The 23037-nt window shown below is 43.4% G+C and overlaps 1 long non-coding RNA gene across 6 annotated transcripts; it reads right to left on the bottom strand.

The window, feature by feature from the left end:
- Positions 1-754: 754 nt before the first annotated feature.
- On the bottom strand, positions 755-22935 carry LOC105079675 (uncharacterized). 6 transcript variants are annotated; one of them, XR_012504697.1, is made up of 6 exons: positions 22641-22935; positions 13545-13709; positions 12545-12677; positions 2331-2408; positions 1785-1844; positions 755-1486 (listed from the first exon to the last, which is right to left on the bottom strand). It is a non-coding gene; the product is annotated as an uncharacterized LOC105079675 (long non-coding RNA). The 6 variants fall into 6 exon arrangements; XR_012504698.1 differs by having other exon boundaries at positions 755-1112; XR_012504695.1 differs by having other exon boundaries at positions 755-1844.
- Positions 22936-23037: the final 102 nt, after the last annotated feature.

Here is a 23037-nt window from a genome sequence, read left to right as displayed (position 1 = left end):
TTTGCTCTTGGCAAAAGAAAGAGAAAGTATAATTTAAAAATATAACCATGACAGAGTAATAATAGTAGTATTGCTACACAGACTGCTATCTCCTGTCTAATCAAAGTCAAACTTTAAGAAGTATAGAAAATTGAAACGGTCTGCTTCTCCTCTGGGAGCTATTCAGGACTGCGGGACTTAAATTGCTGACCGGGGCCTCAAGACACGTTGGCCAGTTTGGGACGTGCCTGAGTCAGAAAAACCTCTTACAGAAAGTCTCATCCCACTCGGCTGACTTTTCACAGCTGCAGATAAAGCCCCCTGCATCTCCCCAGCAGCTCTGCTGCCCTCCCAGGCAGCCCTGGTGTTGCAGAACACACGTGCCATCCGAATTTAAGCTTTCCCTGTTCTGTTAAGAGAGGCGGGCATTTGGAGACACACCAGGCTCACAGCCTGACAAGACCCCTACCAAGGGTTGAACGTGCCTCAGTTGCTCTGATTTGAACAGAGACATCATGTTAGAAGAGGACTAGGGTTCCTCCCATCCTCTTAGAAGCGCTCTGGGGAAACTGTTCCCCCCGCCCTCAAAGACTCATTTGCACTCTGTAGCAAGTCCACATTACTAAACATTCATTTCACAATACATCCATCATATATTTAAAGAAAGTAGAAGCTGCACTTGTGAGGCAAAAATAGACTTTGAGAATGTTCTTCCAATTTCTGGGTGCCATGCCCTTATCCTGCTTCAGGACAAATAATCACACAAACAAACATGTCCTTTTGAGAAAATGGGTGTGCCCCTCTTTAATCTTCCATAAGCATTTCTCTCTGCCACATTCTAGCAATCAGAGCACATTTTCGGGGTGCCTAGCTCTGCGCTGTACTTGTGGGAGGAGAAGAGGACAGGAGAGAGGCAGGTGAGCGTGATACTGAACTGCTAACCCCATCCTCTGTCTGCCACCGGGTACAGAGCTGGGGCTTTGACCTTCTGAGCCGGGGCGAACTATACACAGAATCTGCTTTGCTCAGCTGAATTATCCAGGGTCTTCCTTTTGCCTAGGCTAGACGAAGAGTGTGCAATAGGGGAAGGGTGTGGGAGGGCCCTCTTCCTCAATGGAAGGTTTCGGGTCCAGCTGGGAGACAGAGAGAAAGAGAATCCTTAACATAAGCACTGACCATAAATGCTTTTCGTTTATCAGAGAAAAAAAAATGCTCTGGCCCCTGATTTTCTGAACCAATAAAATGTTCTAGAATTTGGCCAGTACAGAGAGTCCCCCTCCTAGTTGGGATTGTGCCAGGAGGGGCTGGGGGCGGGGCGGGGGCAGGCGCAGAAGGAGCTGGGAGCTGCCCTTTGCTAACAGGGTCAGTGCAATCCCTCATTTTACGGAAGAGGAAACCGAGTTGCCGAGAGGAAATAACTTGCAGGGAGGTTGTGCAGAGAGTTGGTGGCAACATTAGAACTTGAATCTTGATCTTCAAGGGCTCTTTCCTCTGTAATACACTGTGTCTACAGGACAGAAAGAGCCACCCAGGAAGATGTTATAAAGGACGTGGGACCCGATGGGAACCACTGAAAGTGGAGGGCAGGGCCGGAAGAGGCAGGGGGGACAGGCGAGGGCCTTCTGGGCAGGGGACAATGGCCAGGCAGGCACAGGCAGGGATGGATGCGGTGTGGCGCTAGGGTAGTCAGGAGGTGGGTCTGGAGAAACTGTTATGGTCAAGTCTAGCTTCTCAGCATGGGCTATGCAGACCCTACAGGGGCTAAGACAGTGTCCCAAGGGTACAAAAAGCCACAGAATACATACGGCACAACTTCCTAGGGCACAGATTTGATTCCAGGGTGAGTCATTTAAAGCACTGATTTTCTGTTAAAACAAAAAGATAAAACTGAGACCTTAAAATCATTTCAAGTTTGTTGCAGGCCCCTGGGGGCTGCCCCATGACTCCCACTCCAGTGTCATTCCGAGGGACGATTTATGCACTCGTCTCTAGACATTTGGCCTTTTGTTTGTTTTTCCTGCCAGTACCAGGGTCCTCGACTTCTGATAACAGCTGCCTTGCTCTTTCCTTTGGTAACTACTGCTCCCCAGTCGGTCACATGATGCTGGAAGGGCTGCCAATCACAGGAAAGTGCTGCAGCCTTCCGCCAGGCACATGACCCAGGTCAGGCCAATCCCGTAGTCTCCCATGCCTCCCTTCCACGGTGACTGCGCTCTAAAAAGCTTATGTGACTCCAGCCTAACCAGTGAGAATACGTCTCTGTTTGGGGGGGTGGGGGTTAAATCCTGGAATGGAGTCTTTCTCCTGCAGTTTCTAAGCTTGGAGCTGTATGTGGCTGTGCCCTCACTCACCCAGCTCTACCACGTCCGTCACCGGGCGGAAATCCATCTTCAGCAGGAGAGAGTAAGAGCAGCCTGCACACAGAAGCACTTGGAAACACAGGAGGGGTGGGGAGGGAAGGAGAGAGAAGGAGGGAGAGAGAGAGAAAGAGAGAGAGAGGCAAATGACTTAGCTTAAGCCTCTGAACCCAGGTCCGGAGCACATATTGCCTGTCTCTATTTTATTTAAGCTGATTTCACTTGATTCATCCACCAAATACTCATAGAGAAGTTTCTAGATGCCAGGCAGCATTCTAGGGTCTGGACTGAGAGCGGTAAACAGTGCTCTCCTGCAGTTTACCTTCTAGACTGAGTTGTGCTTCTCTCACTTGCAACTGAAACAGAGCTGCTTGCCAGATCGGAGAAGAATGTACACTCTACGATAAGGACCAGAGAGAGAAGTCTATACTACAGACAAGGGAGTCTTTGAAATGCCTTGAGCAGAGGACTCACATGATCTTTCACAGACATCAAGATTTAGGGCAGGCCAGGTTCGAGGCAGTGACTAAGACAAGGCTGGAATGGCTGGGACTCTGATTTGCTCCATTGTTTTGATTTGTTTGTTTCAGTTTCTTTGCGGGGGGTGGGATTAGGTTTATTTATTTATTTTTGGAGGAGGTACTGAGGATTGAACCCAGGACCTCGTGCATGCTAAGCATACACTCTTTGCGCTATACCCTCGCCCCTGCTCCATTGTTTTTAATTCGTTTTTTTAATGGAGGTACTGGAGATTGAACCTAGGACCTCGTGCATGCTAAGCATGCTCTCTACTGCTGAGCTATTTCCCTCCCCCAACCCCCTCCGATTTGCTCTATTTTTGAAATACCTCGTGCAGAGGACGTCATACTGGAATCAAGGTTCCTGGGATGAAACTCCACTTAGAAGGAAAATAAAGTGCTTCTAGGAAGTCCTCCAGGTCCAGCTCTTCCGGAGCTCCCACCCCACCCCCAACCGCCCCATTGGTCTTTTGGTTCAGCCGCTCCATTCCCTGCCCTTTGCCCTCAGGCTGCCCCCCAACGTCGTCTGTCTGCAGGTGGAGTGCAGATGCCACTGACCAGAACATGGTAGCTGAAGGGAAGGCCCGTAGGAGCTACTGTCTAGGCTGCCCTCTCCCAGCCCCAACCCACCCACCTAAGACCCATCCTGAGTGCTTCCTTCTCCAGAGGAGTCCCTCAAGTGCCTTCACCATGCAGAACCTTCTTTGAGCGCTTGCCTCACCCATATCCCAGCCCTTGCTCATAGTAAATGTGGATTTTTTCAGTAGGAAGCTGCAGAGGGACCAGAACCAGGCTCCCCTGCACCACTTCCCCCACCGAGCCTAGTCCTGTACCTGACACCGCCTAGGAGGTGCTCCACTCCGGTTGGGTGATGGGGCTGATCATGGAGATGGCTCAGGGGTAAGATGATCTGAAGTCCTTTTCCTGGGACAGTCCTGGTTTAGGCCTATTTTATGGTCATAATTATTAGCAGCATCCTCTCACTCTCAAAAGTGTCCCATGATAAAATATATTGTCACCTACTCAGCTGGAGGTTACAGAAGGGGCTGTTGGTACAGCCAAGTTGAAGTGGCTCCTGATACAGGACAAACTATTTATAAAATCAAACCAGCATTATGTTGCAGTTCTGTGCTCTGTCACTTGGAACTGAATACCCTCCTTGCAGAGCTCTGGAAAGTTTTGCCTGCTTGGCTGCATCTGGTTCTCACACTCTCCCAAACATAAGAAGCATTAAAGCCACAGTGCAGCCCATCACAAGATTCAGGTATTGCCTCTGTTTATTTCCATGGGTATGTACAATAGCGCTTTTATGCCCCACAAAGATTGGAAAGGCACCCAGGCTCGGTCCAGAATCAGAAAGAATTCAAAGGCAATCAGGAAGAAACCGGAAAGTCCAGCAGACCAGGCAAACTGCAGCTTGATGATTCTTTTCAGCTCTTAGCTTGTGAAAGTCTGCCTCCCAGGGGCAACCCGAAGAGAGAAGATACCCTCATCCCATCACCCTCCCGTCTTCCTCTCTGCTTCTGTCTCCCCAGAGTCATGGCTTCATCCTGCCCCTGCTCCTGGCACTCAAATTGGGACATTCCATTTGCTTACGATACTCATATTCTTCGCCGTGGAACACCTGCAAGACAAGCAGTTCTCCCTGTAGTGGATTAAAGAGGGCCACCAATTCTTTGACATTGCTCCCACTGGGCTATGGGGTCTATGTCCTCTCCCCTCAAATCTGGGCGGGCCTCAGTGACTTGCTGCCCAGTGTGGCAGAAGTGGCCTTGCGGCCCTCACCTGGGTCTCTTGAAGCCTTGTGCTTCCATGTGGGAATCCAGCGGCTCTGAGGATGTGGTGCTGGAGAAACCACGCAGAGAGATGCCATGGAGAGGCTCTGCGACTCCAACAAGGAGAGAAAGAGATGCCCAGGCAGCCCCTAACTGTTCCAGCCCCCAGTGGTTTGGGTCATCCCAGCTGAATCCCTAGATATTACAAATCATCCCTACTAAACTGCAGATTCCTGAGAAAAATCAATGATTCTTGTTGTTTGAAGAGACTAAGTTTTGGGGTGGTCTGTTACAGAGCAGTTAATCCACAAGCAGAATACCGCCTCTTGCCAGTATTGCTTTTACCAAGTCTGATGCGCTCTAGGACCAAAAGTTAAGATGGAGAAGGGCCCGGGGTGAAAGGTACAGGGAACCCTGTACTGTCACACTCTTACTGCAGTAACGTGAGGGCACAGCTGCTGGTAGGTGAGAGAATGGTTGGACAGTAAAGGGGAAATTTGTTTTTATTTTAGTACTATGTGATTATTTTTAGTTTCCTTTCATTTATGGCAAGTGGAAATGGTTTTGTGTTTACCATAGTGAAATCAAATTTCACTTAAAAAATAAATGCATGTCACACTCATTAGAATGGCTACTATGAAAAAACAGAAAATAAGTGCTGGCAATGATAAGGAGAAATTGGAACACCTGTGTATTTCTTGTAAAATGGCACAGCTGCTATGGAAAACCACATGGCAGTTCCCAAAAAAAATTAAACATAGAATTACCATGTGCTCCAGCAATCCCACTTCTGGGTATATACACAAAAGTATTGAAAGCAGAGATTCAAAAAGATACATGTACACCAGTCAGTGTACATAGTAGCATTATTCACAATAGCCAAAAAGTGGAAATAACCCAAATATCCACCTACAGATGAATGGATAAAGAAAATGTGATTTAGCCATACAATGGAATATTATTCAGCCCTAAAGAGGAAAGAAATTCTGATACATGCTGCAACATGGATGAACCTTGAAGACCTTATGCTAAGTGAAATAAGCCAGACACAAAAAGACAAATATTGTATGATTCCATTTATATGAGTTATATGCTTTTATGAGTAATCTCATAAAGACATTAATTCTGGCAGCTAACTGCATTCTTCAATGGCCCAGGAGCAGAGTCCTCCCAGCTTTATTGCCAGGGTCTGTGCAATGGTGGGAGCCACTCTGGCACAGCATGTCCGGGGATGGTGCCTCAGGCCCTCCAGTAAGAGATGAGACCAGACTCCGACAGGTCAGGAGAGTTAACCACAGGGCATCCGCATCACTAGGACACCCCACGGGTGCCCAGGGGTTCCCGCCTCCCCCAGGGACCCTGAGAACATGCGCTGCTCAGCCTGACGACCCCAGGGCGCCCCCTCCCGGCGGCCTCGGGGATGGACTCAAGCGTTACTCCAGTCTGAATGTTTGCCTCCATCCCGGCAAATTAAAATGTTGAAATTTAACCCTTAAGGTGAGGGTATTAGGAGGTGGGGCCTGATTGGGTCAGGGGGGGAGGTGGTTAGGTCCGTCATCATGAACGGGAAAAGTGCCCTTATGAAAGAGGCTCCAGAAAGATCCTTTGCCTCTTCTGCCAACTGAGGACATAGCAAAAAGATGCCAATCTATGAATCAGGAGGCGGGCATTCAGCAGACACCAGATCTCCCGGGGGTGTGATCCTGCACTCCCCAGCCCCCAGAGCTGTGAGCAATGAACGTCTGTTGTTGACAAGCCCCTCAGCCTGTGGCATTTTGTTATGGGGCCCCAGTGGACCCGGACGCTGCAGGAGCCGACCTGGCTCCCTTTCAAGAGCAGCTTGTAAGTGTGGTCAATTAACACCGCAGGGTTAATAAGACCCCAGGCTTAACCCTCAGCCACCGGGGAAATGGGAGCTGGTGTTTAAAGGCTGTAACTTCCTGTTCTTCAATGATCAATTCGGGGATGCTTCTGAGGGGATTGGGCGGAATAAAACCCATGTTTCCCACAGGGGTGACCTCAATAATGCACGTTTATGTTGGCTTTTCCTCTTTCCCCGTGTTACTCTCTCAGCTCCCTCCTTCCAACTTCCCGAGCTCAACTCCCCAACCTGCTCTCAAATCCTTTCCTTTTTTTTTTTTTATATGAGAAAGGCTTTATTCATCCACCCCACAATTGTTAAAAGAGAAAATTGGTAAACCATAACACCTTGATTAATAGCACTCTTTTTTTTTGTAGTTCATTTTTTTAATTGAAGTACAGTCAATTACATGTGTCAATCTCCAGCCATGCATATACACACATATATTCATCAAATCCTTTCACAGCTTCTACTTTTGAGGGAAAGCAAATAAAGAGTCTCTCCATTTGATCGTGCCTGAATGAAATGTCTGTGTGCGGGTCCAGCCATTCTAAAAGGAAGCCAGTGTGGCCCGGCCCAACCCAGCCACAGAGCCTCTAGTCAGCGTGTTAGTATCTCGTCCCTCCGTGTGGATCAGGGCTCAGGAGCCGGGTCCAGAGCTGGGACGAGAGTGAGCAAGTGAGGTGCCCTGGGCACAAAATGTCAGGGGGCGCTCACCTTATGCGCTGACCTTTCACTTGCATGAGTCTGGGGAGTGGGGAGTGCCTCCCTAATTTTGCACTCTGGGTGTCCTGTTTGCCTCTAGTCTAGTCCCTGTGCTGGCCAAGACAGGAGTAAAAAAAAACCTTTAAGATGAAAAGCAAATGAATGGAAAAAAGAAACTCAAATAAAGGAAATAATGCACAGGGCAGAAAACAACTTTAAAAAATTCACAATATCCTCAGAGACATAATGGATGCATTCTTCAAGAAGGAAAAAAAGGGGCATTTAAAGAACAAGAATGAGCTCTTGGAAACGAAAACTTTAGGACATCTCTCAGAGAGTAGAACAAACAAGGCAGAATAGGAAAATAGGAAAGAAAAGAAAAAAGGGCATTAGAGGATTGTTCCAGGAGACAAATCATAGATGTTCCAGAAAGAGACACACACACACACACACACACACACACACACACACACACAAGGTGGAGAGGATATTATCAAAGAAATAATACATGAAAATGCCCAGAATTGAAGGACATGGATTTCCAGTTTGGCAGAAAACACCGTGTGCCCAGCATAGTGAATGAAAAACTAAAAAAGCCCACATCAAGGACCCTCATCATGAAAATTTCAAATACAAGGATAAAGGGAAGATTGTAAGCACTTCCAGGAGAGGAAAATAGATGACACACAGAAGATCAGAAACCAGCATGGTTTTGGATTTTTCAAAATATACACTGGTAGTTAGAAGACAGGAAGTAATTCCTTCAATATTCTGAAAGAAAATTAAGATCCAACCTAGAATTCTACATCCAGCCAAAGCAACAATTAAGTATGAAGATAGACTATCAACATTTTCAGACATGTAGGGTTGCAAAAAGTTCCTTCCGAGGCACCGTGTGTCAGGAAGCTACCGGAGTCTGTCTGCCACCAAAATGAAGAAGAGAGACTTCAACTTCTGCAAATGGCAGACTAGGGCATTTGGAGCACCGCTCCTGCTGAAGACATCAAAGGAGGTGGACGACATAATTTTAAAATATCCTTAAAAGCATGAAATGCTTAACAAGACAGAAAGTAGTAAGCCAAGATCCAGGAGAGATGAGACCAACCAGCTCTTTGGGTCATTTTGGCTCAGGGAGATCTTTCCAACCGGGTAGAAGAAGCTGAGAGACTGAGTGCTTCCAGGGGCCTCCTAGGGACAGGGGACAAAAGTCAGAGTCCAGGGTCAGCCCAAATGGAAGACTCTGGTAAATCATCTGCTGCCTTGGTCTGGTGTCTCGACAAGCTACCTAGGAGCCTAGGAGCAGGGATGACTTGGAAGGAAACCAGCTCTCACATGCATTGCAGCCCACCTTCCATTCATCCGAGCAAGCCCTGGAATCTCATACCCCGAAATTGGATGAACCGTATTTCAGATAGCTAGCATTCCAGGCACCCAGGGAAAAGAAATCAAAATCCCCTTTGGAAGAATATAATGATATCCTAGGCTTCAGATTACATCTTTAAATTAAAATCTAAAGTCCAAGACAAAATCAAACACATAAAGATTTAAGACACTATGAGCAAGAACCAGTAGAAATAACAGCCAATAGAAATAAATGCAGAACTCCAAATACCAGAATTTGCAAGGGTGATTGTAAAACAGTGATGTGTATTTTGTTCAAAGGGAAAATGCCAAGGTTTACAATTGTGGCAGGAAACTGAAAACCATAAAACTAGTCATAGAAGGGTAAAAAAAAAAAAAAAAAAGAAACCAAGACGTGAGAGTAAACCAATCAAGACAGAGATATGGGATCCATCAAACAGGGGATACAACACAGGCGAGTTACAGAGGAAATTCCCAAGGTGATAGCGAAGGATGAGACCTGTACACTTGACCTTGAGAGCTACTAGTTCAGATGGGAGCAGGGGATGGAAGGCCTCAAGAAAGTTGTTTTCCAAGACGAAAAAAAAAAAAGTGGAGCTGATAGAGTCTCTAATGTATTTCCCAGATGAAAACTGAGTTGAAAGTTGTACAAAGTTATTGGACATGATGAAAAGATTTAGCCAAGGATGTGAAGAAACTCAAGGAGAGAGAGAGAAAATATTTAAAATTTTAAAAACAGGAAAGCGCAGCATAACCACAGGATTTTATTCGCTTGTGAGTCTAATTTCTCACATCGTTTCTTCTTCAATCTCTGGGTGATTCAGAAGTGGGCTGATTTTCTAATATTTTGGAATTTCATGCGTTTTTCTGGGTTAATATTTCTTTGTGATAATGTTATTTCCTCTGTTGTCTTCTTAGCTACACCTCTTTTTGTTGTGTGTGTTTTTTTTAGCATTTGCTCTAGGGTTCACAACTCTATAGCTTATAAAGTCTGTTTAGTCATTATGGTATGTCTCATACGTCACACCTGAAACATCTCACTTCCAACTTTCCCCTTCTCGTATGTGACACTTCACAAATCTAATAACTTACAACTCAGTAATTCCAGACACCTGCCCTCCTATTCTTTGTGCAATTTGTTGTCATATCTTTTAGTTCTCCAAGATATGTCATATCTTTTAGTTTACTGTTTTCACTATTTCTTCTCTGCAGAGTCATTTGTCTTTGACAAGAAGAAAGCATAGTCTCTGATGTTTACTCCCTTACTTGCCATTTCTAGGGTCTTCATACCTTCTTGTACATCCTCGTTTACTTCTGGTGTAATTTCTCTTTCATCTGAAGGACATCCTCTAATACTTACTTTCTTGTGGTTTAGGTCTGCTGGTGCTAAATTTTCTCACCTTTTATTTATCTGAAACTATATTGCTCCCTCATTTTTGAAAGATGATTTTAGATGGATAAAGAATTCTGAATTGGGGAGGGACAATATGGGGGTAGGGGATTAAGAGGTACAAACTATTAGGTATAAAATAAGGTACAAGAATATATTGTACAACATGGGGAATATAGCCAATATTTTATAATAACTGTAAATTGAATATAACGTTTAAAAATTGTGAATCACTATATTGTACACCTGTAACTTATGTAACATTGTACATCAACTATACTACAATTAAACATTTTTTTAAAGAATTCTGAGTTGACAGGTTTTTTTTTTTCTTCAGCAGTTTAAAAATGTTATTCCATTGTCTTCTGACCTCTGTTGTTTCTGATGTCAGCAATAAATCTTATTCTTGTTCCCCTGTATGTAATTTCAGGATTGTTTTATATTTGGTTTTCAGTGTTTGACTATGATGTGGTTCTCCTTATGTTTATATTTCTTGGGCTTCACTGAGCTTCTTAGATCTGTAAGTCAATGTTTTACCAATGTGGGATGGATATCTTCAGCCATTAGTTCTTCAAATATGTTTCCTGCCTTAATTTCAATTATTTTTCCCTTTAAGACTCCAACTAAACTTATATCATTTGATATTATTTCACAGGTTCCTGAGGCTGTGTTCATTTTTCTTTTTAATCTGTTCTACAGATTGGATTATTTTTATTGGTCTGTCTTTAAATTTATGTACTATTTCTTCTACTATTTCTAATCTGTGTTAAGCTCATTCAGTGAATTTTTCATATCACTTTTATTTTTCAGTTCTAGAATTGCCATTTGGTTCTTTTTTATGGTTTTCATTTTCATGATTCCTTATCTGTTCACTCATTAAAACCCTAGTTTCCTTAATTTGGGGGATGATATTTATAAGTGTTTTAATGTTTTCTGTTAATTACAGCATGTTGGCCATCTCAGGTTCAGTTTTTAGTGACTGACATTTTTAAAATCTTGACTGTGAATCACATTTTTTCTGGTCCTTTATATGTCTAGCATTTTTGATAGAATACAGGGCATTATGAGGCTATATTGTAGATATTCTGATTATTATCTTTCTCTGCATAGGAAATAGGCAGGTCAGTTACCAGCTAGTGACCTTTATACTTGTGTAGGCTTGGTTAGGACTGGCCTAGGCAAGATAGTGAAATAGCCAGTTTGTCTGCAGCTCTGCCCCACCCATATCCTTTCTGATGAGAACACTGCTGAAGACGATGTCACTGTCCTATCCCATTTTTACAGAAGTAGAAATTTGAATCCAAGGAGGGACTCATCCAAAGTCATAGGAAATAAATGGCAGAAAGTGGACAAGGTGCTCTGCCTCTCAGGCCAGTGTTTTCCCTCCCATATCATCATGTTTATGGTTTATGGTTCTACCTTTTCTGTTAGAGTCTGTCCAAGTCCATGCCCTTAAAATAGATTAGAAGTAAAAATACAGGTGGATTGGTGTAGCCATTATGGAAAACAGTATGGAGATTCCTCAAAAAACTAAAAATACACTTACCATATGATCCAGCAATCCCACTCCAGGCATATATCCAGAGGGAACTCTAATTCAAAAAGATACATACACCCCAGTGTTTACAGCAGCACTATTTGCAATAACCAAGACATGGAAACAACCTCAATGTCCATCAACAGATGACTGGATAAAAAAGTTGTGGTATTTTTATACAATGGAATACTACTCAGCCATAAAAAGAATAAAATATAATAAAAAGAATTTAGATAATAGTTAAGAATAAAATAAAATAATGCCATTGGTAGCAACATGGATGGACCTGGAGATTGTCATTCTAAGTGAAGTAAGCCAGAAAGAGAAAGAAAAATACCATACGATATCACTCATATGTGGAATCTGAAAAAAGAAAAAAAGAGGACACCAAGGAACTCATCTACAAAACAGAAACAGACTCGCAGACATAGTAAACACTCTTATGGTTACTGGAGGCAGGGTAGGGAGGGATAAATTTGGGAGCTCAAGATTTGCAAATATTAACTACTTTATATAAAAATAGATGAAAAAGCAAATTTCTTCTGTATAACACAGGGAACTATATTCAATATCTTATAATAACCTTTAATGAAAAAGAATATGAAAATGAATATATGTATATACATATGCATGACTGGGACATTGTGCTGTACACCAGAAATTGACACATTGTAACTGATTTACTTCATTTTTTAAAAAAAAAAACAATAAAAAAATATGGGTGGAAAGCCAAAACTATAGATGATGGGCCTGATTTAGGAAGGTGGCAGAAGAAAAGGAGAGATTCAACAGGTGTTTAGGAGGTCATATGTTTATTGTAACAGAGATAGTCCCGCCCTTCTTATCCCTGTTCATCCCCTGAATATGGCAATGAGAGCTCTTCCTGCCATCACCCCTCTCCGCTAACGGTGGTTCCCTGAGGCCTGAGGGCAGTGGAGGAGGGAGGTGTTTTCACTATGATGGATGAGTGATTGTGGGAGGTCTCAAGACCCAGACAAAGTGATTTACCCACTCACAGGGTAACAGGACAAAAGGCAGGGACAGTAAGGATTCCACTTACAAAATGGGCAGCTGGCGTGGCCCCACCATTCTTGGACTGTGAGGCTGGAGTGACTTCCACATGCTCCTTGGCACACAGATGGTACTCGAAACTGCACTTTTCCTGTTCACTGGGCCTAGCACTTTCTGGGTCACTGAGTAAAGATGGGAACACTTTGAAGAATGGTACCCAGGCATACGAATCCCAGGCCTCCTTCCTCCATCTCCTCCCAGGTCCCCGCCCACTTCCTCTTTATGCTCTCCCCCATAACTTCTCTCTTTCTACTGCTTCTCCCTCACAGTAGGGCTAAATGTTTCGTGGAGCAATTGCCAGCCAGGACCCCTCGTCTTTCAACGACGCAAAACTTGTTTACTCTGTGGATGGTAAGGAGGTCCCGGACCTTAACAACACAATGGCGTCTTCTATAGCACACAACCACCATAACAACAAATTGAGTTTTCATACGCTGAGACCCATTCTTACATTTTAAAAAAGTAATGAGAATGCATACCATTTCTGTTTAAAAAGTCATATCTTTTAAGAAAACACAAATGTATATGCATAGAGAAAAGTCTCGAAGTATATCCACAAATGTTTTCGTTGTGGTTCTCTCTGGGATGGACATCCCTGGAGATTTTCACTTTCTTCCTCTAAACTTAAACTCTACTTATTTATTTATTTATTCATTACTTACTTTCCATTGAACATGCATACCTTTTTAATCAGAAAAAAAAGTAATGCTATTTTGATTAACAAATTAATAACTTTGATTAATAAAAAAAATTCCCACCATTGGTTGTATAGCTCCAACAAACACCCTACTTTGGAAGTTTTAACCTATCTTAGTAGAACTGTGAAAGGACCTGCTTTTAAGTCAGGGCCTTCCAGAAACCACAAAGAAAAAGCTATTTTGATTTTGAAACAGTTACTGTTTTAAAAATAATGTACAGTCATTAAGAAGACTGGTAATAAAAATCCATGTAATGATTGTAATAAGAATTGCCATTTACTGGCTACCTACCTTATGTTGTTGGCAATGGCCCCTCAGTGGAAACTGAGATTTGTAGAGGGTAAGAGCCTTGGTCAGACTCCATGGGTAGAGAGTAAGTGGAGATGAGCACAGAAATCCAATTCTGCCAGTAGACACGTGTTGGTTTTCTCATGCAGTAGCCTTGCCCAGAAATGTCTATGAGATACAAAGCTAAGCTAAAAAAAAAGTCATGGTCATATATAAAGTACGATTACAATTAGGATAAAAATATTTGCACAATGTCACTTATAGGCCGTATCTAGAGTAATCAAATTCATAGAGGCAGAAAGTAGAATGGTGGTTTCCCAGAGCTGAGGGGAGGAGGGACTGGGGAATTATTGTTTAATGGGTACAGAGCTTCAGTTTTGGAAGATGAAAAATTTCTGGAGATGGATAGTAGTGACGGTTGCACAACAATGTGAACGCACTTAATGCCACTGAATTCTACACTTAAAATGGTTAACATGATACATTTCATGTTATGTGTATGTTACCACAATAAAAAAAAAAAGTATAAGAACCTCCCTGAGAGGTTCATATAATTGGAATGATTCAACTTTTCATGCATCTTCTTCCACATGCACGTATATACATGTGTTTTTTTGTCCTTATAGAAGTCCTATTAATTAATTTCAAAAATTTTATTGTAAGATATTTCAAACATTAAGTATAGAGAATCATAATGTACCATGTACACACCACTCAGCTTTAACAAAGGTTAACATTTTCCTATGCGTGCTTGAGACCTTTTATGTCTTTTTTATTTTGTATAATATTCAGGGCCTACAATATTATGTACGTAATGGGCATATAAAATTAAAATGCACATGGAGAACCCACCACAACACCCAATCTCAGAACTAGGCCCTGTCGGTACCTTTGAACTTACCTGTGTTCATCCCGCCCCCCATCCCCCTGCCTCTTCCCACCTGCACCTCCCCCCGCTCCAAAAAACCCTCTCCTGACTTCTGTGTTTCTTTTCCCCTTGCTTAAATAACTTGTCACATATGTCTATAGCTCTGTTCTGGCCACCTCTTGCTGCCCAAAAACACTACCTCCAAACTCAGTGACTTCAAGCATCAATCACTGAATTATATCTCATGAGTTTACAGGTCAGGAATTCAGGCAGGGTTCAGGTAGGTGATTCTTCTATTGCACACAGCAGATGGGCTGGTCTGACAGGTCCACGCGGGCTCCACACAAGTCTGGAGCCTCGGTGGGGATGGGTACAAGACTGGGTTCAGCTGGGACTGTTTACTGGAGCCCAGCCTTCTGAATGCCTAACCCTGGGGAGTCAAACTTCTCAGGGGTTCCAAGACTCAGGACTCCCAGTGAGTGTTCCAAGAGAGCCAAACAAAGCTATGAGGCTTCTTAAGACTTAGTTTCGAAGTGCTGGAATGTCACTTCTGGTGTAGCCTATTGGTCAAGCAAGTCTCTAAGGCCCGCCCAGATTCAAGGGGAGGGGAATTTCCTCCACCTCTTAATGGGAGGATTAGAAAAGAATTTCTGGCCATCTTTAATCTATGACAGCTCCTAGACAATATGTTTTTAGTATTTTTAATGCCAGACGGTGGCAGGGGCCCCGTACATCCTGAGCATTCCATAGCAAATGTCACCTCCTCAATTAGGCTTATCCAGATATCTTGTTTTTCTTCCTTTCTTAGGAAAGACTTTTTATTGTGGAAAATTTCAAACACATAAAAAGGTAGAAGAGTATCATGAACTCCACAGGGACCCATCACCCAGCCTCAATGATTATTAGATCAAGGCCAATCTTACAGCCACATCCCCACCTATTTCCCCCTACGCTTGTATTATTTTGAAACAAATCCCAGACATCAAACCATTTTCATCTGTAAATAATTGAATATGTATTTCTAAAAGATAGGAATCTTTTTAAAAAAACATAACCACAATATATTATTCCACATTTTGAAAACCACAACAGTTCCTTGACATCAATGTATAATTCAAGTCTGTTCAAATTTCCAATTGTCTCATAAATGTCATAAATGTGTATGTATTTTAAGGTTTGTTTATCTGAATTGGGGTCCAAATGAGATCCAGACATCACTACTCACTGATACATCTTTAAGTCTCTTAATAGCTTCCTCCTTCATGTCTTTTTTTCCTTGCAACTTAATTGTTAAAGAAACCAGGTTGTCCTGTAGACAACTGATAGCATCTTAGATTCAGTGAAATACAGGAATATTTTTTGGTTGATCAAACCTAGAAATTTTTCCACATTCTCCAATTTTTCACTTAACAAGCATAATACTACACTTCCTGGCACCTGAGACCATAGAGGTTATTGTTGGTCGCCTCCCCAGCACCAACTTCCCGCTTCTTCCTTTGTCGTTGAATCTTGATTTTGTTCAATGTGTGCCAAGGGAAACAAATTGTGATCTTAGCTCTAGAAGTGGGCTCGATTGGGCAAAAGGCAATCCCACCCCCAGTTTCCAGTGATGAATTAAGAAATGGCATATCTGAGCCCATTCTGGCTAGTGAGTCTTAAGGAGAGACTTGACACAGCAAGCCTTTCTTGAGGAAGCTTGTACGGAGATGACTTGGCAGCCTTCACCGGACTGCAGGAAGACTGGCCTTAGGATGACTCTGGCAGCACAGACAGCAGAGTAGAGCGGTTGAAACCACATGGGTTTCCATCCTAGTGGGGCAGTGCATCAAACTGATGAGGTCCGAGCTACCTCTGGACTTCCCAGTTATGGAGCCAATAAACCTTATTGCTTAAGCCAGGTTGGGCTGGGCAATATGACTGGAAGCCTAGAACATTCTAACTGATACAAAGGCCCTTATGATGACCCAAGCCACCTGTCTGGCTTCCTCTCTTACCACCCCTCTCTACCACAACCATAGACTACTCACCATTTCCCACGCTCCCCTGCAATTTTTTTCCCTCTGCCTTTGCCCAAACAGATCTTTTGACTGAAACCTTTCGCCCCAGCCTTCTTTCCCCTATATCTACCCATCCAAACCTTTCCCATTCTTCCAAGTCCCACTTCAAATGCTGCTTCTCCCTGAAACTTCTCCCAGAATCTCCCCTGCCTCCCTCTCCCCATTCTGAGTTTCCTCTTTGAATTCTCACTGCATCACGTATGGCCCCTCGTCTAGCACTGAACCAAGACTTCCTTGCATTAGAATCACTTGTAGACCTCACCCCTCTCCCGTATCAGACTTTAAGCCCCTCAAGAGCAGAGACAATCTGCAGGCAGAGGAAGAAAAATACCATACGATATCACTCATATGTGGAATCTAAAAAAAAAAAGACACAAATGAACTTATTTACAATACAGAAACAGACTCACAAACATAGAAAACAAACTTATGGTTACCAGGGGAGAAAGGGGGTTGGAAAGGATAAATTGGGAGTTCGAGATTTACAGATACTAACTACTATATATAAAACAGATAAGCAAGTTTCCACTGTATAGCACAGGGAACTATATTCAATATCTCATAGGAACCTATAATGAAAAAGAATATGATAATATATATATGTATGAGCGAAACATTATGCTGTACACCAGAAATTGATACAACATTTTAAACTGACTATACTTCAATTAAAAAAAAGAATATGGAAAAGTTGAAGGCTTGGGTGAATCCTGGGGTGTGGATGAGAGTGGAAACATCACACATATGAAAATAACCACAGTGGTGTCTCCACTCTCACCTATACCCCAGGATTCATTCTAGCCCAGATACACAAGTAACTAAAGATGTGTGTACATGTGGGTTAGTATGCATGCTTATATTTCCTAGCTCTGTCCACTGGGAGGACCTAGAAGCAAGGATACCCTAATAGTCATAAGCACACCTGGCACTCAGATCTTGGTTTCTAATATCAACCTCCAATAAAGGAAGCAGGGCTCCTGGAAGTAATGGCTAATTCCAGACCAAGGCTGGGAAAACACGAGGTGAATCTGTAATGCCTCATGGTCCCAGGAAATAGGAAAACGCTTGAAAAAGGGTAGAGCTAATGGGAAGATATGTGGCAAATGTTCCAGAGGGAAAATATGTGCAATATAAATAAACCTGTGATTTATGTTCAAAGCTCTCAAATACTGTCATAATGAAAGGAAGAGAAAAAAATGTTAGGAAAAGAAGTTCTACTGAAAAGCTACCACGTTTGAAAGTCACTTCAGTCATGAATCATAATGGGGAAGCTCATTAGGAAGTACACCCATGCTTTTTAAAGAGAAAATTTGAAACTTAATTTGGCAGTTTTTATCAGTAATGCTTGAAGTTACAAATAATAATGAAAAACCATTAAAAAATCATTACTCTTTCAAGTGGTTTGAAGTATCTATAAAAATCACATTTAAAAATGGCAAAGAGCACACACAATCCTTCATGCCAGAAAGTTATTTTGTCTGAAGCTGCCCACGGGATCATAAAGTAAGTCGGCAGAAAAATCTGCAGATCACATTAGAGGAACTCTGTAATCGTCTTTGAAAATGTTTCCCAGTGCCAGAGGAAGTCAGTTTACATTCTTAAAGATCAGCTATGACCTCAAGAAAAGCTCTTTAATGTACAAGTCATTTGAAATTATTACCTTCAATGAGTCTAATATTTGCCTCTGTACTATCAGTGTAGTTTCCATAAAACACTTGGGCCCCAAAGACTAAGTGGCCGTGAGCTAAGAGCCAGGTTCTGCAATAAGATTGCCTGGGTTCGAATTCCTCACCTGCCACTTCCAGCTGTGTAATCCTGGGCAAATTATGCAACCTCTCTGGGCTTGCATTTCTTCATATGTAAAATAGGGATGAATTTTTTAAAAACCACACCCCACCTCAGAGTGGTCATCATAAGGAATCGGAAGTGCTTAGTACAGTTCCATTGCATATGGTGGTAATTCAATAACCAATGCTCTTCCATGGGACTCTCCACATAGGCCACGTGGACAAAGTCAACTGCAGTCTGCCCCTAGTCTCAGACCAATGTCGCGTGGCCTTCCCAGGAACAGCCTTGTGAGGAGCTGTCCCAACACCGTTTCTCACCCACCTCCCGACCTTGCGGGGGTTGCCGTGAGGCATTTCTCATTGGCCTCCCTGGTTCGGTAAGGTGTGGACTTTCAACCCTGCCGCCCCACTTCGGGTACAGCTCCAGGCTAGTCCGTCACTGAGTTGGAGAGTGTCATCTGTCCCCTCTGGTCTGGTGTCATCCTGTGGGGCTGGGGATGCAGGAGGCTGACATCAGGCTGATCCGGCCTCCGCCGCCGAGTAATAAGTGGCTTGTATTTACTTGGGCTGTTTCTCCGCGGCCTAATCGACGGCAGAGCGGCAAATCCAACCGAGCAGCTGTGGTGGTTGTTGCCATTTAGGGACTGTTAAGGACCCAGAGGGAACTAAAACACAGGTAATGTAGGGAGAGTAGATTTGAGGCGGTTGGAGGGAGAACAGGGAAGGGTTCCCCCAGGTGATCTGTGAGGCAGCCAGGCTGATCTGGGGGAATGGAGTGGCAGAGGAAGGAACAGCAGTGTAAAGCGAAGTAAGAAGGCAGAGGGCAAATGAAGTCAGACAACTGGGCAGGGGCTGGTTTACACACAGGCTTGCAGGCCAGAGGACAGCCTGAGTTTTCAAGGGTTAAGCAGGCCAGTGATACACAGCTGACCCTTGAACAGCACAGGGGGCAGGGGCGCTGACCCTCTGAGCAGTCAGAAATTCATGTACAAATTTACAGTCAGTTCCTTTCCTTTAGGATTGGATTTCTCACTCTGTTGATTCTTATTTTGTGGTTGGCTTTATTCCTTTGATAACCATGTTAAGTTTAAACAGCTAAAGCTCTTATCTGTTCTTAGAAACAATAATTAGTACATATATGACAACTAAAAAATGAGGTGTATTGTATATATGTATTTACATGCAATATAATCAACTGTAATAATTATACCTAGTAAAACTGAAAAAGGGAAAAAATTTAGTCAGTTCCACATGCGCAGATTCAACCATGAATCGTGGAGCCCTATAGGTATTTATTGAAATACCTCTGCCTGTAAGTGGGCTCTTGCAGTTCAGTCATTGTATCCAAGGGTCAATTGTAATTTGATTTATATTTTTAAAAGATCATCCCCAAAAAGAAAAGAAAAACAAGAGTGAACAAAAGATGATCCTAACTGCAGTGGGGCGCTGACCAGAAGGGGCAAGAGCAGGGGCAGGGGGGCGGCTAGGAGGCTGGGGTGGAGGTCCCAGCGCTCTGGCGAAGGGGAGATGCCCGAGCTTGCTCCACATGCTTCTGGGGCAGTGAGGATGCAGCCAGGGTGCTTGGAGCAGCAAAAAGTAGATGTGGAGGAGTAGATGACTGGCCACTGTGGGAGTTTGGCTTCTCCTCCGAAACTAGGGGCCGCAGGAAGGATTTGAGCCCAAGAACGACTCAGTAGGACTAACATTTTAATGGGATCACTTTGGCTGCTGGGTTGACACTGTGTGGATCCATCAGAAGGAGGGGGGACAAGGATGGGAGCTGGAGATCAGGTTGGAGGCTACCAGGATAATCCAGGGAAGAAACAGTAGCCAAGTTGTCCACGGCAGCCTTCCCTCCACGAATCTGGCAACTGAACCTGAGTCTGTTCTGTGAAACGTGCTATGAATAATGTATAAAAGCACTCAGCACAGAATCTGACACATATTAATGTATTAGTGTTACTGCTGGCTTTGCCGGTTTTATTACTGAAGCCTCTACACCTCCTTTCAGAACTGCTCTTAGAGGTTCTTGTGCCTTTTATTTGCCTAAAAAGGCAAATAAAATCTTATTACTCTCTACTTAAAACCCTGAAGTGCCTTCCCTTTGTGGAATGCAGAACGTCCACTCTTTGGGCCTCCACCTACCAGCTGGTCCCTGGTCTGGCGCTGGCCTTCCTCTCCAGTCCCAGCCCTCTCCTTCCCCGCAGACACTCTGGCCTTCCTTCTCTCCCTCCAACACCTCAGATGGCCTGTCACCATCTCAGTGCCTTTTGCATTTGCTGTTACTACTGTAAGAACTCTACTCCAAGTCTTCACGTGGCTAGTTTCTATTCCATTCAGTCGCAGCTCAACCACGACCTCCCCTAAGCACCTGATCTAATACATGGTGCCCAGCCCTTGTCCCCCCTCTGGCCAGGGCACGTTGCTGTCGTAGGTCCTTTACAGCCTGACACTATTTGAAATTATTTTGTTTACTGTCCCTTTCCCTAACCAGAATGAAATCTTCATGAAACCAGGAACCTTACCCATCTTCCCCAGTACCTGCACATCGTGGGTGCTCAGTGTGTTTCTAGAATCTCAAATGCAGGGAAGGTCATTAATTGATTAACTTACCAGGGAAAGGAATTAGAGTGGTAGCCCAGATTATCTATAAATCTTTTATACACAGTATTAAAATGGGAAGCTACCTCTATTTACAGGCATGATACATAGAATACTGAACACATGAAGGGTTTGACACGTGAATTTTTCAGGTCACTAAGGCTTACCTCTCCTTTAAGCACCAACAGTCCCTTGGATGGTAATACCCCTAAAACAGGGTCCATGTTGCCCTATCTCTGAAAATCAAGCAAATGCAATTTCATTTTCCTTTCCTTATGAACATCCCTTATTGTCAGGGGTTGTAATGAAAGTGTAGCCCTGAGGGATGACTGAGGTGTGACAATTATGACCATGTGCTCCCATCATAAATGGCCCCAGAAGGCTATAGCTTTTTTCTTTTGAATACTTTCCCTCTACTTTGACAGACTCTTATCCTGAAAATCACTGCTGTTCCTGGCAGTACATCCCTTCTCCCTTCTTAAAATAGACGACGTCTGATTTGTTGAAAGTCAGTTAAAGAAATACAATTGTTAGAATTGTATGCCCCCAAAGCAGGTTGAGTAAAGTCTGAGGAATATTCTTATGAGAAAAGGGCATGAGCTTCAGAAGACCGTTCCTTCCTGGCTGCTAGCTGGGTTTCTGGTTGGGGTAGCCAACCAGCTAAGACATTACTTAACCACACACTAAAGAGCTGGCATGAATCAGAAGGGGAAACCATTCAGCTGCTTCATGATATTGTACCAATAATCAGACAGATCTCGGTTTAAATCCCTGCCACCTACCAGCCGTGCACCTATCTTCTCGAAACATTCATGTTTATGGAGCACTGGCTGTGCCCCAGGCCACTGTCCCTGCTCACCAGCACTACTGCATCTAATTAATCCTTCCAGTAGGCCTGTGAAGGAGACAGCGTTGTCCCCATTACTCAGTTGAGAAAACAGGTTCCAAAGTTCTTTTTGTTTTTTTGGAGGAGGAGGTAATTAGGTTTACTTATTTATTTTTGATGAAGGGACTGGGGATTGAACCCAGGACCTCGTACGTGCTAAGCATGCACTCTACCACTGAGCTATTACTCCCCCCAGCCCAGAGTTCTTAATTCACCCATCATTCAACAATAAGCATCTGAGCTGCTCCTATCTTCAAAGCACTAGGTACATATCAGTAAACATGACAGAGAAAAATCCTGGCCCCCCTTCATTTTATACGTAGTAGTTTGAACCTCTTAATCTGCCCCATTCCTCTATACGTCCATAAAAGGAAAAAATTCCTGCCGTCCTTATATGGAGCTTACATTCTAGAACTCATGAAGGGGAGAAGCAGCTAGCAACAAATACAAATGTAAATTATAGTTCATGTGAGTAGGTTACCCCACTCAATTGCCAATCACCAACCATTTTTACCTGCAAAAACAGTATCTTCATATGGTTTGACCTAAGAGAAGGTGGTAAGTACAACTGAAAGGAGGGGGAGGGGGAGTTGCAGCAGGAAGTGGGGGGCCCGCAAGACCAGATGAGGTGACATGGTGACACAGAGGAGAGGTGGGGAATCACGAGTTACCGAGGATGCTACACTGCCGCGTGGGCAGGCCGACCTTGGCCTCACGGGGTTATGAAGCTCAAACAAGAGAACAAAAGTGAAAACATTTTGTAAACGCAAAAGTTCTAGGACAATAACAAATTATTTAGTATCATTTAAAGTTCCCTATTTTGCTGCTGGGAATTACAGCAAACTTTTTAAGGCACAAATACAGCTGGATGGCCTGCAAGGTTGCAAGTTCATACCTTACCTGGAGCAGAGACGCAATGAAGAGTTTCGGTTTAGAACTTTTCTTCCTGCTCCCATAAAACAAAAGGTCTTGTTGTTCTTAATCAACAGAGTATTCTCCACACAAAGAACCTAACAATATATGACTGAAAACAAAGTGTCCAGATGCAGGTGAGACTGCCATCAAAACAACTGAACAGAATTCCAAGAAAGCCTTGTTACTTTAGCATAGGAAAATGAAATAAAGTATAAATACTACGTGTCTGAAATTTAATGTCTCTGAAGTCGTTAAGATCTCACTACCTCCACCAATGCATTGTACCAGATAACCATTATTTGCTGTGCTTGGTAAAGATTACAGTTAAACTAGCTACTAAAATTTAACAGAGGAGGAAAAGGTAACAAACAGAAAACTACAC

Source organism: Camelus bactrianus, chromosome X (genome assembly GCF_048773025.1).
Source record: "Camelus bactrianus isolate YW-2024 breed Bactrian camel chromosome X, ASM4877302v1, whole genome shotgun sequence".
Taxonomy (NCBI): Eukaryota; Metazoa; Chordata; class Mammalia; order Artiodactyla; family Camelidae; genus Camelus; species Camelus bactrianus.
This window is presented reverse-complemented; position numbering and strand designations above follow the sequence as displayed.